Source organism: Mauremys reevesii, linkage group 7 (genome assembly GCF_016161935.1).
Source record: "Mauremys reevesii isolate NIE-2019 linkage group 7, ASM1616193v1, whole genome shotgun sequence".
NCBI lineage: Eukaryota > Metazoa > Chordata > Testudines > Geoemydidae > Mauremys > Mauremys reevesii.
The window spans coordinates 8,545,664-8,562,000 of record NC_052629.1 but is presented as its reverse complement, the minus strand read 5'-3'; the positions used below and the strand labels follow the sequence as shown (position 1 = coordinate 8,562,000).

The 16,337-nt window shown below is 43.5% G+C and overlaps 1 protein-coding gene across 4 annotated transcripts in view; it reads right to left on the bottom strand.

The window, feature by feature from the left end:
• ADD3 (adducin 3) overlaps positions 1–10,897 on the bottom strand; it is a 169,135-nt gene extending 158,238 nt beyond the window's left edge. For all 4 annotated transcript variants that reach the window (XM_039547929.1, XM_039547931.1, XM_039547933.1 and 1 more), the window contains exon 1: positions 10,728–10,897. The gene's annotated coding sequence lies outside the window, so the exon portion shown is untranslated. The remainder of the gene's footprint in view (positions 1–10,727) is intronic.
• Between the last annotated feature and the right edge of the window lie 5,440 nt (positions 10,898–16,337).

Below are 16,337 nucleotides of genomic sequence, written 5' to 3'. Positions count from 1 at the left end.
ACTAGCATGCTTGTATTGGAGTTTGCTGTAAATTAATCCTGCCTCCTGTAGAAACTCAACATAGGAGACAGCTGAAATCACCATCTGCCTTCTGTAGCGGTAAGACTCCCCTCTAGGGAGATTTAGGATGGAAGAATCCCATGCACTGCTACAGACGAGGGACCGAGCGGCTAGGCAGCAGTTATGCAGAAAAAGACCTAGGGGTTACCGTGGATGAGAAGCTGGATATGAGTCTACAGTGTGCTCTTGTTGCCAAGAAGGCTAACGGCATTTTGGGCTGTATAAGCAGGGGCATTGCCAGCAGATTGAGGGACGTGATCATTCCCCTCTATTCGACATTGGTGAGGCCTCATCTGGAGTACTGTGTCCAGTTTTGGGCCCCACACTACAAGAAGGATGTGGAAAAATTGGAAAGAGTCCAGCAGAGGGCAACAAAAATGATTAGGGGGCTGGAACACATGCCTTATGAGGAGAGGCTGAGGGAACTGGGATTGTTTAGTCTGCAGAAGAGAAGAATGAAGGGGGATTTGATAGCTGCTTTCAACTACCTGAAAGGGGGCTCCAAAGGGGATGGATCTAGACTGTTCTCAGTGGTAGCAGATGACAGAACAAGGAGCAATGGTCTCAAGTTGCAGTGGGGGAGGTTTAGGTTGGATATTAGGAAAAACTTTTTCACTAGGAGGGTGGTGAAGCACTCAAATGGGTTACCTAGGGAGGTGGTGGAATCTCTGTCCTTAGAGGTTTTTAAGGTCGGGCTTGACAAAGCCCTGGCTGGGATGATTTAGTTGGGGATTGGTCCTGCTTTGAGTAGGGGTTGGACTAGATGACCTCCTGAGGTCCCTTCCAACCCTGATATTCTATGATTCTAGTGCAGTCAGGTTTGCTAACTCTGGAATAGGGCTGTCAAGTGATTGAAAAGATTAATAGTGATTAATCGTGTGATTAAAAAAATTAATCGTGATTAATTGTGCTCTTAAACAATAATGGAATACCATCTATTTAATTATTTTTGGATGTTTTCTACATTTTCAAATATATTGATTTCAATTGCAGCACAGAATACAAAGTGTACAGTGCTCACTTAATATTTATTTTTTATTACAAATATTTTCACAGTAAAAACCTAAAGAAATAGTATTTTTCAATTCACCTAATACAAGTACTGTGGTGCAATCTCTTTATCATGAAAGTTGAACTTACAAATGTAGAATTATGTATAAAAAATAACGGCATTCAAAAAGAAAACGATGTAAAACTGTAGATCCTACAAGTCCACTCAGTCCTACTTCAGCCAATCGCTCAGACAAACAAGTTTGGTTACATTTTGCAGGAGATAATGCTGTCCGCTTCTTATTTACAATGTCACCTGAAAGTGAGAACAGGCGTTCACATGGCACGGTTGTAACCAGCATCACAAGATATTTATGTGCCAGACGTGCTAAAGATTCATATGCCCTTCATGCTTCAACCACCATTCCAGAGGACATGTGTCCATGCTGATGACGGGTTTTGCTCGATAATGATCCAAAACAAAGCAGACTGACATACTTTTTTTTTTTTTTTTGTGATTTGGGTTCTGTAGTTTCTGCATCGGAGTGTTGTTCTTTTAAGACTTCTGAAAGCATGCTCCACACTCCATCCCGATCAGATTTTGAAAGGCACTTCAGATTCTTAAGCCTTGGGTTGAGTGTTGTAGCTAAGTTTAGAAATCTCACATTGGTACCTTCTTTGTGTTTGGTCAAATCTGCCGTGAAAGTGTTCTTAAAATAAACATGTGCTGAGTCATCATCCGAGACTACTATAACCTGACATATATGGCAGAATGTGGGTAAAACAGAGCAGGGGACATACAATTCTCCCCCAAGGAGTTCAGTCACAAATTTAACTAATGCTCTATTTTTTTAAAAAGCATCATCAGCATGGAAGCATGTCCTCTGGAATGTTGGCTGAAGCATGAAGGGGCACAGGAATGTTTAGCACAGGGGTCCCCAGTGCGGTTTCCTTTACAATCTACTAATCACAACCTAGGATCATTAGCTCATCACAGTTTCAAGGGCCCTATATCTCCAGACAGACTTTTGATGGGTTTAACTGAGTATGTGTCCAGTGAATGTCAATGTCAGGGGTGAATTCCTTCTCAGCTAGTTAGAGTTCAAACCTGTACCGCCAAAGTCAGATTTGTCATTAAAATTCTATGAGGTGCAGGATCAGACCAATAGGTCTCAGTCTTGCTAGGTGCCAAGCACCCTGGCTGCGTCACAGCAATAACTTAAGCACGTGCTCAGATTAATATAGGTCCAGATTTTAGGAGTCACTGCGCACGTACTCAGATAACCATCCAAAGTCATTCTCAGGAAGTCAATGGGCGTGATCACATACTTGCACTTAACTTTTTTACTGAATTAGAGCCAGAGCATTCAGCATTTTGAAGGATCAAGCCCACAGTGAATAACTTTTAAGTGATGTTGGGATCTCCTTGAGTGACGTCTTCATTTTGCTCTCAGGCAGTAGGAAGAGGAGGGTAATGCGGCCACAAACAGGCAATTTAAGGGGCTGGGAGAGGGAAACTCCAGCGGAGCAAATCAATGGTTAAGGTGTATGTGTGCATGCGTGCAGTTAAAATGCTTTGCTCTGCTTTGTCCAGCAAGTCCAAGTAATTTTTTAAAATGTGTAGTAACCATGCTCAGACTTAATCCTTTCCCTCATTGGGAGTAGAACAATGATCCTAATCCAGCTCCAAAGATGCTGTAACTCAAATGAGCTGCACAGCTCCCATTTGGAGGAGACACGCAAATCCACCCACCGGACATAACTGATGCAGCCATTTAACTGAGTAGAATACATAAGACATGGGTGGCAGAGGGGGAGGGGGGAATTAAACACCTCCCATAACAATAATTACAGTATTAAAGTGAATAATTTGTATGCTACAAAACACATCATCTGACAAAAGTTTAAAAAAACCCATAATTTCAGTGTAGTGGGGGAGGTGGCAAAAACGTACAGAGAAACAAACACTGATTTTTGCAGGAAAATCCAGAATTTCCTGATGTTTATCTAAAGAAGGGAGGTGAAGAGATAGTAAATATCGGCATAGTTCCATTGATTTCAAGGGAACTACACTGATTGACATCAGCGAGCATCTGGCCTATTATAGTTTTGTAACCTATCTAGAAAAATGTTAAAGTCCTAGATTAAAATAGAAAATGTGCATATATTTACTGTTGATTTGATTAGTGATAAAGGTCGAGCTAGTGGATACTTAGCAGGCTTCAAAAGAAGCTTGTCTTTGATAATCTCTGAGGTGGGAATCTTGGTTCCATTAAAGCCAATAGCAAAACTCCCATTCATTTCACTGTGGCCAGGGTTTCACCCTCAGTTTCCACACACAGGAATGGACTGGCATGAACATATGCAACATGTCACATAAATCCATGAGTATTGTGTATATCTATTTATATACACACCATTTTTTTTGTTTGCTTGCTTACTTTACAGAGATTCTTTGATCATGAATGCTTGTTTCCCAAGAGGTGATGACCTTTATTTTTCTCAGCAGGAAAGTGAATTTTATTGTGGCCTTGTTGCATGTATCCAGAGGATTATCAATCAGCCAGTTAGAACTGGTCTATTTGTGTATCTTTGTTTAAATTGTTCTCCTTCCTTCTACACTTGCACTTATCAATATTTAAACATTTAAGTCTGGATTCAGTGTTACTTAAGCATGTGCCTAACTTAAAGGATGTGAGTAGTCCCAATGGGATTTCAATACCTTGCTGAACTGGGACCTGGGTATAGTTCCTGGTGCCAAAAGTGTGAAGTAGGGTGACACCAAATGGTACTGTACAAGACTGCAGTTTATGCTGCCACTCCTTAGAACAGAAATTAGATAGCGTTGTGAAGAGAGGTTAGGCTTCAGTAGCTCAGAGGTGAAAGTAAGCTGGTATGGTCTGGTACGGTGTACCGGCAAGAGCCAGTACACCGTGCCGGACCGCTCCGGCTTCCACGGCGGGGATTTAAAGGGCTTTGGGCTCCCCGCCGCAGCGGGCAGCCCAGAGCCCTTTAAATCCCGCCTGCGGCTCGGGCGGCTGGGCTGGGGCTGGATTTAAAGGGCTCAGAGCTCCTGCAGCTGCGGGCAGCCCAGAGCCCTTTGAATCCCGCCTGTGGTTCCGGCAGCCGGGCTGGGGCCGGATTTAAAGGGCTCAGAGCTCCCGTGGCTGCAGGCAGCCCAGAGCCCTTTAAATCCCGCCTACGGCTCCGGCAGCTGGAGCTGCGGGGAGGATTTAAAGGGCCCAGAGCTCTTTGGCGGCCGGAGCCCTGGGCCCTTTAATTTGCCCCTGAGCCCTGGAGGCTCCCAGCCACCTCTTCAGCTGGGAGCCCCGGGTTGATTTAAAGACCCTGGGGGCTCCCAGCCACAGCCGTGCCCCAGGGCCTTTAAATCTTGAGAGGCACCGCCTCTTCCAGTTGAGGCCACACCTCTTCTGGATGAGGCCACGCCCCTTTCAGGACTGCCGCAGTACCGGTAAGTCCTGTAAGTTACTTTCACCCCTGCAGTAGCTACACAAATACAACTAAGAACGTACAGCAGGACACAATTGTGAAGTGACATAAGAAACATGCAGTGGGTTTTCAGTGGGTACGGGAAAATTGGAGTAAGTTTGGATTTTTACAGCTGGTCCCTTATCTATAATGAGCCAACCCAGAACCCCAGATCCAAACTCCTTCCTGAACTTTCTGAAAGGCTAGATCTGATTCCAGATCCAGACTTTGCAGCTCAGCTTCCTCTTTGCATGTTAGGGACTTTGCACACTTCTGGTGTAAGGAGGGGTCACGCTCCTGGTGTAAGGAGGGGAAGTTCTGGTTGGTTTCCTCCCCCTTGACAACAACAGAATAGTGTAAAGCAGCCAGGATGCAGGCCAGCAAAGGGGCTCTTAGTCCACTGGGAATTTTTGAATGTCTGCCTGATACTCTTATCTAGAACTGGTTTTTCCAGCCACACCTGGTGTCTGAAGAAGCATTGCTGCTGCTCACAACAAACTGCATTTCTGGGTAAAAAAACTGCTTAGTCTCTCTCAGCTGCACTTCACTCTGTACCAAGTTGTGAGGTTCAAAGAGATGGTCCAGGTGTCCTGGAATGCTAGCTTGGATTGTGTGCCATAGAATAATATTGCTATGGTAGAATAATGGGAAAGGGGAAATTCACCCCTGTACTGCAAAAATGGTGCAAAGTGACCAGAAAGGGACTGCATTCCCCCCCCACACACACACCCACCCTCCCTAGTAAATTCTTTGTGTAACAGGGCCCCTGATCCCATCAGGCACGCAGCCAGTTCTAGTGGTTCTACTCCATCTCTGCAGAGGCCCTTCCAATTGGTGCAGTGGCCATTCTAAGGGAGAGGAGGGCAGGCTGAAGGAGGGAGAGGCAGAGGGGGGACAGGAGTAGGCCTGGGTGGGGAGGTCCTGTGTCCTAGTAATTCTGTATCCCTGCAGTGTCCCATAGGAACCACTGGGACACGGGCATAAGTTTGGGCAACTCTCAAGGCTGCCCTCACCTGCACAGCTTGCCCCAATAGCCCCCTTTTCCCCTCGGGGAACTGCCCTTTCTTCCTTCACCAGCACGGCGATGAATCTGCTTCATGGTCTGCCGCCGATGGAAATGATTCTCCTCTCACTTTCACCAGTGCAACTCCTTTGACATTTTAATAGAGCGACTCCTGATTTACACCCATGTGAATGGAGTAGGGTGACCTGATGTCCCGATTTTATCGGGACTGTCCCAATATTTATTTGCTTGTCCCATGTCCCGACCAATTTTTGGTCGGGACGCAAATTGCCCTGATATTTTGCCCTCCGGCGCACAGGTGGAGGGGGCTCGCGCCCCCACACCGTAACTCCACCCTGACCCCACCCCGACTCCGCCCCTCCCTCCCCCATTGGATCCCTCACCAAATCCCTGCCCTGGCCCCACCTCTTCCCCAAGCACGCGGCATTCCCTCTCCTCATCCCTCCCTCCTAGGCTTGTGCTAATCAGCTGTTTGGTGACTCAAGCACTGGAGGGAGGGGGAGAAGCAGGACACAGCAGCCAGTTCAGGGGAGGTGGAGGCAGAGCGAAGGCGAGCTGGTGCGGAGGTGGGAGGGGCGGGGCGTGGAGCTGCCGGTGGGTGCTCAGCCCCCACCAATTTTTCCTATGCTCCGGCGGCTCTTGGTGGTTTTTTTTTGTTTTTTTTTGCTTTTGTTTTTTCCTCTGCCGCCGGCTCTTGGTTTTTGTTGCTTTGCTGGCAACCCCTCCTCCCTCCCACTGTGTCCCGATATTTCACGTCTCTCATCTGGTCACCCTAGAATGGAGAATCAGGACCTATGTACACAAAGGTGATTACTCCTATTTCAGCGCATGGACACTTCACCTATGACATTGTTATCAGTAGTTCAAAACATGCTAGCAAAAGTATTTCCATGCTATGCAACCAGATGCCTAGCAAACAAATCCAGCTGCAGATATGATGCTCACTCTCAAATTTACAGTGGTACTGGAATGATAGTTTTGAACTGAAAAACTGGAATAGGTGTGGGAAACTTGGATTCTATTTCTACCTCTGCCACAGACTTCCTATGTGACCATAGGCAAGTCATTTAGCTAAAACTTGTCCACTGACTTGGGTTCACATTCTGAGACACCTATGTGCTGATTTTCAGAGGTACTGAGCATCTGATGCCCATACTGATTTAATATAAAGAAAAACTTTCAAGTCGTAATGCAGTACCTGATACTCTTGTCTGACACTTCTTGTACTCTTCTGTCCCATTATCCTGCACTAGATTTGGATGTTATGATTGATTTGTCATTGAGTTTTCTAACATTTGTGATGCCTCAGTTTTCTTTAAAAGCTCCCTAGCAGTCAGTCCTAAAAACTGTATTCTCATAGCTGTTTTTCTTTGTATGTGGCTTTCATTTGTGTCAGTCAAAGAGGTTCTGTTGACACAGGCCTGAAAAGCTACCGTACATGCCATGAGGTGTCAGAGAAAATAGCTTGAAATTGATGTCTTGGTCCCTAACAAGTCTTTGCTAATGTGTTAACAAGTCTTGCCAAGATCTAGTAATTCCCCTATAACCATTTGCTACATTCCACAGAGGCCATAAAGAAAAACAGGTAAGGGGGACCTTATGGGGGAATTAAAGTATGAATCCACTACTGCACAGAAACACTTTGGACTTGTTAAACTTTAAAACACATGCCCTAATGGGCATCCAAATTTTAGTGCATTGGGCATTGGTGCATTTATCTTTCAAAATGTCTTCAATCAGAAGAGGAAATTTTGTTTAAAAAAATTGTAAGACAATTTTTCTAATTGAAAAAACAGCCTCCATGACTAATTACACAAACATTTTTGTAGAAGAGAGTATTGTGTAGTCACTATGCCGTTCCTTTCACTATCATCACAGCCTGAGGGCATTTACATGTGAGAAAAAAGAGCATCAAAATTAAACGCTCAGGAAAAAAATATTATAAATACTAACTAAATTTCCCATCTTTCAACTATAATGCTATCCAGCTGAGGGACTGCCCACACTAGGATGAACTTTTAAAACAGTAGATTACATGCTTTAGTTTAACTAACACATTTCAGAATTCTAGTGTAGAGAGGGCTGTTGTATTTAAACAAATATTCCCTGCTCGAGGCAAACCTTTATAAAAATGCACCTTTTATGCTAGAGCAGTGGTCCCCAACGTTTTTCATCTGGCGGGCGCCAGATGACGAGCCACGGAGGACAGTGGCGGCGGACGAGCATCCGTTGAAATGCTGCCGACAAGCAGCAGCATCCAGAGGCGTCGCCGCCGAAATGCTGCCGAATTTTGGTGGCATTTTGGTGGATGCTCGTCTGCTGGCCAGTACGCGAACGCACTTAGACGCCCCGGCGGGCGCCATGGCACCCGCGGGCACCACGTTAGGAACCCCGGTGCTAGAATGATAAGGCTTTCGGGATGGGATGTTCAAAAGCACTCAGATTTGGCATAGCTCTGCTCCCATTGAAGTCAATGAGAGTTTTACCATTAACTTCAGTGTGAGCAGAGAGTTAGGTCAATGCTTGCTGAGTGCTTTTGAATATCCTACCCTCAGTCAAGTAAAGATCTTCAGTGATACTTTGAAACCTTCTTCTGGAGAAATAAGGAAGAAGGGATGCCATTAGTGACACCACCAGTACAGAAATTCAACAGAGACTAAAAATAGAGTTTTATTTCTGCTTTAATAATCAAAGAAAATGTTAATAATACAGGGGTTCTCAAATTTCGTTGTAGAGTGGACCACATCCTAATAATGGCATTCTCTTGAACCACCTTCTCTCCCATTTACAATCACATAACATTCCTGTGGCAACTACAGCCATCACTTACATAGAAATGTAGTAGTAGGAAAGAACAGACTATGTTGTATCAGAATGTCATTCCTTGCAGTAAAGAAAGCTAAGTAAGCTGGGGAAAGGCGAGCTTGGTGGAACTTCCATTAAGTGGATACACGATTGGTTAAACCACTGCAAACAAATAGTAACTATTAATGGAATGATGTCAGATTGGAAGGAGGTCTCAAGTGGGCTTCCACAAGGATCTGTTCTGGGCCGGGTGTTAACATCTTTATTAAGGACCTGGATGTAGGAATAGAGAGCATACTGATCAAATTTGCAGATGACAAAGCTGGGGGAGTTGCCAACACTTTGAGGATAGAACTAAAATTCAGAGGGATCTTGATAATTTTGGAGAACTGGACTATAGTCAACAAAATGAAATTCAGCAAAGACAAATGTAAGTTGCTACACTTAGGGAAGAAAAACCAAATGCACTAATACAGAATGCCTTGGCAGCGGCACTGCTGAGAAGGATCTGGGAGTTGTGGTGGATTACAGCCTCAACAGGAGTCAGATATGTGATGCTGATGCAAAAGAAGCAAATGTAATTTTAGGTTGCATTAATGGAGGCGTAGCATGCAAGTCATTGGGGGTGGTATTATCGCTCTACTCAGCACTGGATAGGCCTCAGCTGGAGTACTGTGTCCAATTTTGGTCACCAATGTATAGAAAGAATGTGGAGAAACTGGAAAGGATCCAGAGACAAGTGATAAAGATGATCAAAGAGATGGAATGCAAGCCATATGAGCAAAGGAACTGGATATGCTTTGATTGGGAAAGAGGAGATTAAGGGGAGACATGATAGCGGTCTTCAAATACCTGAAAGGTTTTCATAAAAAAGATGGAGAAAAGTTGTTCTCTCTTGCCACAGAGGGCAGGACAAGAGGCAATGGGTTCAAACTACAGCAGAGCAGATTTAAATTAAATCTCAGGAAAAACTGCCTAACTGTAAGAACTGTAGGACAATGGCACAGACGCCTAGGGAGGTTGTGGAAACTCCTTCACTGGAGCGTTTCAAAAGGAGGCTGGATAGCCATCTGTCTTAGATAGTTCAGACACAACAAATTCTGCATCTTGGCAGCAGGTTAGACTAAATGACCCTTGCGGTCCCTTCTAACCCTTCTAAGTTAACAGCTGGAAAAGGGAGAGCCAGTAGCATGTGACTAGTCAGCTGTTCGCAGTTCACCAGCAAATGCTTCATGGATCACAGTTTAGGAACCTCTGGTTCATAGATAAGATTTCAATATTTAAATATTAGTGATAGCTTTATGAAGGGCCTCTTTAAAATGAACAACTAGAGATGAACCTGTGTCAACTAAGTTCGTGATCTTACATAAAAACCTTCATCGCAATTGGCAAGCTTCTTCCCATTTCCTGTTTTCTCCAGCCAGTTTTTAAAAAGCACAAAATGCTTGCAAACTTGACAAGTTGCCCACAATGCACTGCAAAATCCAGGAAAACAAATACTGAGAGTGGGCCAAATGCTGTCCTCAGATACACAATATCCCATTATAATTTCAGTGCAAGATGCACACATGACTCTGATGTCAGAATTTAGCCGAAATGTTCCTGAGCAAAAAACTATGGTAGTGTCACTTTGTTCCCTTGACTTGCCATGAAAATCTATGATACACGGGATGTAAGTCAGAGCCAAACAAATACCTTCTTTGTCACCCATATAAGTCACATTATGCTATACATCACAGATTTAAAAAACAAGACAACATGATCGATTGACATGACTATTTATTTCAGGTATTTCTGAAACACCTATTTCTTGCTATCTTAGCTCTAGATTTTATACAGTAAAGTCTCATACTACTAGATGAGATTAATGTATGTTGCTTCTGAGTTGTTGTTTATTGCTTATCTACTTTGCCTGGGACAGAGCTCTTTTCTCCTACTCTGTCCTAAACAGATTGTCAACATTTAATGAATTATGAGGATTTGACCAGCTTTCAAGCATTAACATTTTCTAGCTGATATTTTGCCATTAAGTACGGTAAAAAGACTGGAAATTAACTTGGAATTGAAAGTTAACTAAACTGTTCCATGGAGTGGACTAGACAAGCCAAAACTACCCATGTCATGGGAGAACTAGACTAAGGATACATTTTTTTCCCTGTTAAAAATGCCATGAGACAAATCCTAACACACCTACTCAGTTAGAACTCTCATTCACATCAAGTAAAAAAAGAATAAAAACTGAGTAAAGAGATCGGAATTTCTGCATCCTCACAGTGTACATTGCAAGTTTTTCATAAGTATGACTGGCTGGAGCATTACAAACAGTAACATTTCCTCTAAAACAAACGTTTCTCTTTACCTGTTTCTTGTCATTAACCCACCGTTTCTTTGGTTTCTTTTCCCCATCTCCGTGTCCCCCTTTCCCCTCTTCTACTGTTAATCTCTTTAGGTGACACCCTTTTCTTTTTTTAAAGAGTTCCCTTTTAATCAGCTAGATCCTGCTGGCATGAGCTGTCAATGGTATTCACTTCACTAGGCTCTAGCCTTATGTTGCATTGCCGTGGCAACAAGATTTAGCAGCAAGTCACCAGCCTTGAACTTGTCAGAGTCTGTAACAATGTGCGCCCAGCATGAATTACTCTCCAGCACATCAGGTTGCCACGACAACTACTAACAATAAAACTCATCTCTCTGCTTTAAATTCAGTAACTTTTACTGTTAGTTTCCTAGATGATCTGGGTCTGTATTATGTGACTCCTAGTTTGTTTTTGTTTTTTTATACTAGCCTCAAATAATTAAATAATAAAAGAAATGGGAAGGCGCTAGATGGGCAATTTGGGTCATTAATTCAATGGGTAGTAGAGTAAAGCAGGGCAGAGCATAACAATGGGAGTGCCAGTGCTGCAGATGCTGAGGAAGAGGGCAAACAAACAAAAGCCTAAGTGTCTGTGTGTACAATATATAGTACAGAGCTTAATCTGATTGCACAGCGTGTTCATGCAACCTCATCTGCATTCCCAAGAGCCTTCTAAACTTCGGGCTCCATTATGCAGGATGCTGAGCATCTTCTGAGAGTGTTTCGTCTCTCAGAGGATCAGACCCTTTGTGGCTGTCCTCTGATTTCTCCCCTGCCCTCGTCTGGACACAGAAAGCTTTAGCTTGTGGAAATATCTCATCTGACCAGATCAATCAGTACTATGAGTGCCCTGTGAAGGAGAACAAAAGAGGCAATTTATGGCTGTGTGTAGCAGTCTGTCCAGCTATGTTCACCCCTGTTATGGGACTATGATAACTCTTGTACAAAGTATGCATTTGAAAACTCATAATTCACTGATCATTATTGTCCTAGTAAAATATGTATGGCAACATTGTATGTAAAATTATAAAATTCTACTGTATGATATTACTGAGACATATTCCAATTATAGAAAAGCAGCCACAAACCAGTTCCTTAGAGACAAAAGGCAAACTGACTCAGCCAGGTGTCAACAAAATCAAATGGACCATCACCTAGTTAGTGGCTATTCTTTGGCAGAAAAAAGGGTGTGAGGAAGAAATTGACATCTTGGCAAAGAAACAGCTGGAGGTTCCCATCCCCACAGACTTTGAGAATCATCTTCAGCTGGGGTTGAGGAGACAAAGAAGAGGAAAAAGTATCAGATGCCCCAAGTTATTCCTCCTTTCTCTCTACCCAAGGCATCCACAACACCTGAAGAACAAAGGATATAGCTTTGGACAAGGAGGGATCCTGGCTGAAAGGAATTCAGCCAGAAAGACTGCTATAACATGTGGTGAGAGAGACCTTTGCTTTGAATTCACTTAGGTCATGTCTACACTTGCCATTTAAAGTGGAAAAAGTCCCTTTTTTTGCGCAAATACCATGGGAGCGTCTACACTTGCCAATGACTTTTTGCGGTGAAACTCAGAAGTTTCACCGCAAAAAGAAAACCACCTCCACGAGGGGCGTACAGATCTTATCAGTGATGCTTTTGCAGTAATGTGCAAGTGAAGACATGTTCTTCCTGTTTACACAGCTTTTAACCTCCTGAGGATATCCCACAGTGCCTAGGTAACCATTCCGGCCAGGCTCTGATGCCAGGTAAACAGACATCCACCCCCTCCCTGTAAAGCCCCAGAACTTTGAAACTCCCCTTCCTGTTTGCTTGGGAAGTGCTCACTTATCATCTGGCCAGGTGACAATGCCGGCTACACAAAGCAAACTATCCCCTGCTTGAAGCAACGCTGAGCTACTGGAGCTGATCTGCGCTTGGGGAGAGAAGCCTGTGCATGGACCCAGGATGCCCCGCAATCACCCGCCCCCTTCCCACAAGACCTATTGTCAAAATGAAGAGAGGTGCACTGTGGGATAGCTGCCCTAGAACTCTGCTCTCGTCAGCGATGGAAGTGCTGGTAACGTAAACACTCTCTGATGCCTGAGGAATTGAGTACACAAACCAGCACTTTCCTTTCACCGGTTCCCTATCACTGGTGAAACGTACAGCGCAAAAACTCTGCAAGTGTAGACATGCCCTTAGTTTAAATGAGGTATTAATTGCATTATACTTTTTATTTACTTGTAACCAATTCTGGCTCTTATGTCTCATTATTTGTTGTCACTTAAAATCTATTTTCCTGTAGTTAAAGAACCAGTGTGCTTGGACTGAAGTGTATGGGAAACTCCATTTCGGATAACAGGGTTTGTGCATATCATTTACTAGTAATAAAATGATGGTGTTCATATGTCCAGGAGAGGGCTGGGCAGTGTAAGACACACATTTCCGGGGGAAAGTCTGGGACTGGGAACTTGCTGGTGTTGCTCTGTAGTGTAATTCAAGGGTGGCCGGCCAGAACACTCTTGCAGGATAACTGGGAGTAATTTACATGCTGGAGGCTGTGTGTGAGCAGACCAGTAGTGGTAGCACCCATGTTGGAGAACTGAGGGACACAGCTGTTCATGGTCCAGGTTGTACCCTGGGTAATGTTACACGGTGTCTCTGCTAGCCTCTTTTCTGTGAAATTTCCCCCTGTCACTAGTGCTCATGCAGCTCCCCCAGAGGTAGCAATGGTGGGAGCTCTAGTGTGGACAGAGATCCTGGTGGCTGTTGGTGCTTTAAGCCCTGTGTGGTGTAACCCTGTTCAAAGCAGGTCTGCATGACACAGATGTCAGTGGTCCCCATCGCCTTCTCTACCCTAGTTCTGCCACCATTGCTAATGCCAGTGGGACAGAGTACAGGGTGCAAACAGGTGACCCTGCCTTTTGATCAATTCAATGTTAATTAGTACCCCACTAGGAAGCTGATGGGGGTAATCGCTGAATCAGGCTGCCTGGCAGAGCCAATTACTGTATCTAACAGGCAGCACAGGAAGGAAGTGCAGAGGGGAAGAGAAAGGGAGGAACACGGCTAGCTGAGCCTAGCCAGACAGAGGCTCTGTTACCCTTTACCCCTGGCGAGAGGGCCAAAAGTGAGCTGAATATTCTAAATAGGCGGTTTCACAAGGCCTGTTATTAAATTAGTGGGGGGAACACAAAATAAATAGATGCGGTGAAAGCACAACCAAATGGAGTTTGTGCAGTATTTGCAGACAAGAGGCAGGAGAGGGGCCAGGCCCTATGACAGGGGCTAATCTACTAGTAACAAATATTAAGAAAAAATGCTAATGTAAAGACGTTTGAAAGCGGTCACATGATCTGAGCCATAGAAGTCCACTAGATTCCTTTTAGAAGTCATGACTGTCTTTAATAAAGGAATTGAAACAACCAAAAGTCAATTAAAAGTAGGTCTGGGTGAACTATTTGCACCAACCAATTTATTAATCGCGGTAAGCCCTTTTTCTGTTTGTTTGTTTGACCGCAGAGAGCTCATGATTTCCTTCCTTGTCCAAAATTCCTCAACACATTTGAGCCATTGGCCACTCACAAATTGTTCTCTGTTAATGTTGCTCCAACGATTCGGCATTTGCATTTTGAAATGCATACCATTTTGACCAGACATGAACGTCACAATGTTTTTGTTCCTTGTCTGGAAGAACGTAATGTTTAAAGAAAGCAGGTTTCTGGTGCTAACAGTTGTGATTACAAATTTGAAAATGGCTTTCCATTAATGTTCTGCAATAATGACTTAAAATTCCGAGTCTGAAAACATCCCTGGCGAGGATGAAGACAGAAAGATGAAATTTGGCCCTTCACATGTAGATTTAGCCAAGCAGCAATATCCTTGGCCTCAGCTCTCGTTGCTTTGTGCTGCACAAGCGGCACAAGGCAGCCACATAACACTGAATTAACTGGCAGGTGGAGGATTGCTGCCGTGTTGAGGCATTCCCAGGTGGCATAAAACCACTGTAGCAGCTCCTATGCCACTCCCCTCTGTGCCCTGTGTAGGAGACGTGAGGTAAAATGGGGTGTGGCTAATTCAGTGATTCTCAAACTTTTGTACTGGTGACCCCTTTCACATAGCAATCCTCCCCCCTTATAAATTAAAAACACTTTTTAATATATTTAACACCATTATAAATGCTGGAGGCAAAGCGGGGTTTGGGGTGAAGGCTGACAGCTCGCAACCCCTCATGTAATAACCTCACGACCCCCTGAGGTGTCCCGACCCCCAGTTTGAGAACCCCTGGGCTAGTCATCTACTCTTAGCTGCTGGGGTGGCTCCTTGGGGCAATGGATGTAAGTTAGAGCAGCTCTAAAGTTGCTCAAACTTACATTGGGACAGGCACAGTCCCTAGAATCATGGGGATATAAAGCCACCTTTAGCCTCCAGCCCCAAGTTATCCCAAGTATTGCTGTGACACAGTTCAGAACTGAAGCCAAGATGTTTCAAGAAGTTCATTCATTGTTTAGATGAGCAGCTTTATAATTTGCAACATAGGCATTTTAGCAAGTAAGGCTTTATGGATACTAAAGTACTGTAGGGTATCTTTGGTAATGGAGTGTACATTACATTTGTACTACATTAGAAATTGGGAGGGATTCCCAGAAATTTGTATCTTCTGTCCATTATACAGCCTGCCTGTAGTTTCATTCACTCTGATGTTATAAAGCACTCATCCTTTTACTGCCTTTCACAACGGCTACCCAATGCAATCTCCGTGCCACTCGCATTTTTCCAAAACAATGGCCACATTTCTTCAAAGGAGCATCATTCACAACTGAAGAGTCAAACAATGGAAATTTTTGTTTAAAAATAAACAGCCAGACGTAAAACAGGATATGGCATATTTCAAGTGTAGCTCCCATATGCAAACAGGAACAGGAAAGAAGCAGCAGTTTTTCCTTTTCTCTGAGTCAAGCTCTCAGCTTCCCACATCAGGGGACACTGCTGACAAGAGGATAATTAATGAATATTTGTAAGAAAGCATATTCATGCAGACAAACACTACACACAAGTGGAGGTCTATCAGTTTAAACTGATTTTAATTCATACTAGGGCTGTTGATTAATCGCAGTTAACTCATGCGATTAACTCAAAAAATTAATCATGATTAAAAAAATTAATCATGATTAATCTCAGTTTTAATCACACTGTTAAACAATTGAAATTGATTAAATATTTTTGATGTTTTTCTACATTTGCATATATATTGTATTCTGTGTTGTATTTGAAATCAGTGTGTATTATATTTGAGTACAAATATTTGCACTGTAAAAATGATAAAGAAAAGACGTAATATTTTTCAATTCACCTCATACAAGTACCATAGTGCAATCTCTTTGTTGTGAAAATGCAACTTACAAATGTAGATTTTTTTTGTTACATAACTGCACGCAAAAACAAAACAATGTAAAACTTCAGAGCCTACAAGTCCACTCAGTCCTACTTCTTGTTCAGCCAATCGCTAAGACAAACAAGTTTGTTTACATTTACGGGAGTTACTGCTGCCTACTTCTTATTTACAATGTCACCTGAAAGTGGGAACGGGCATTTGTATGGCACTTTTGTAGCTGGCATTGCAAGGTATTTACATG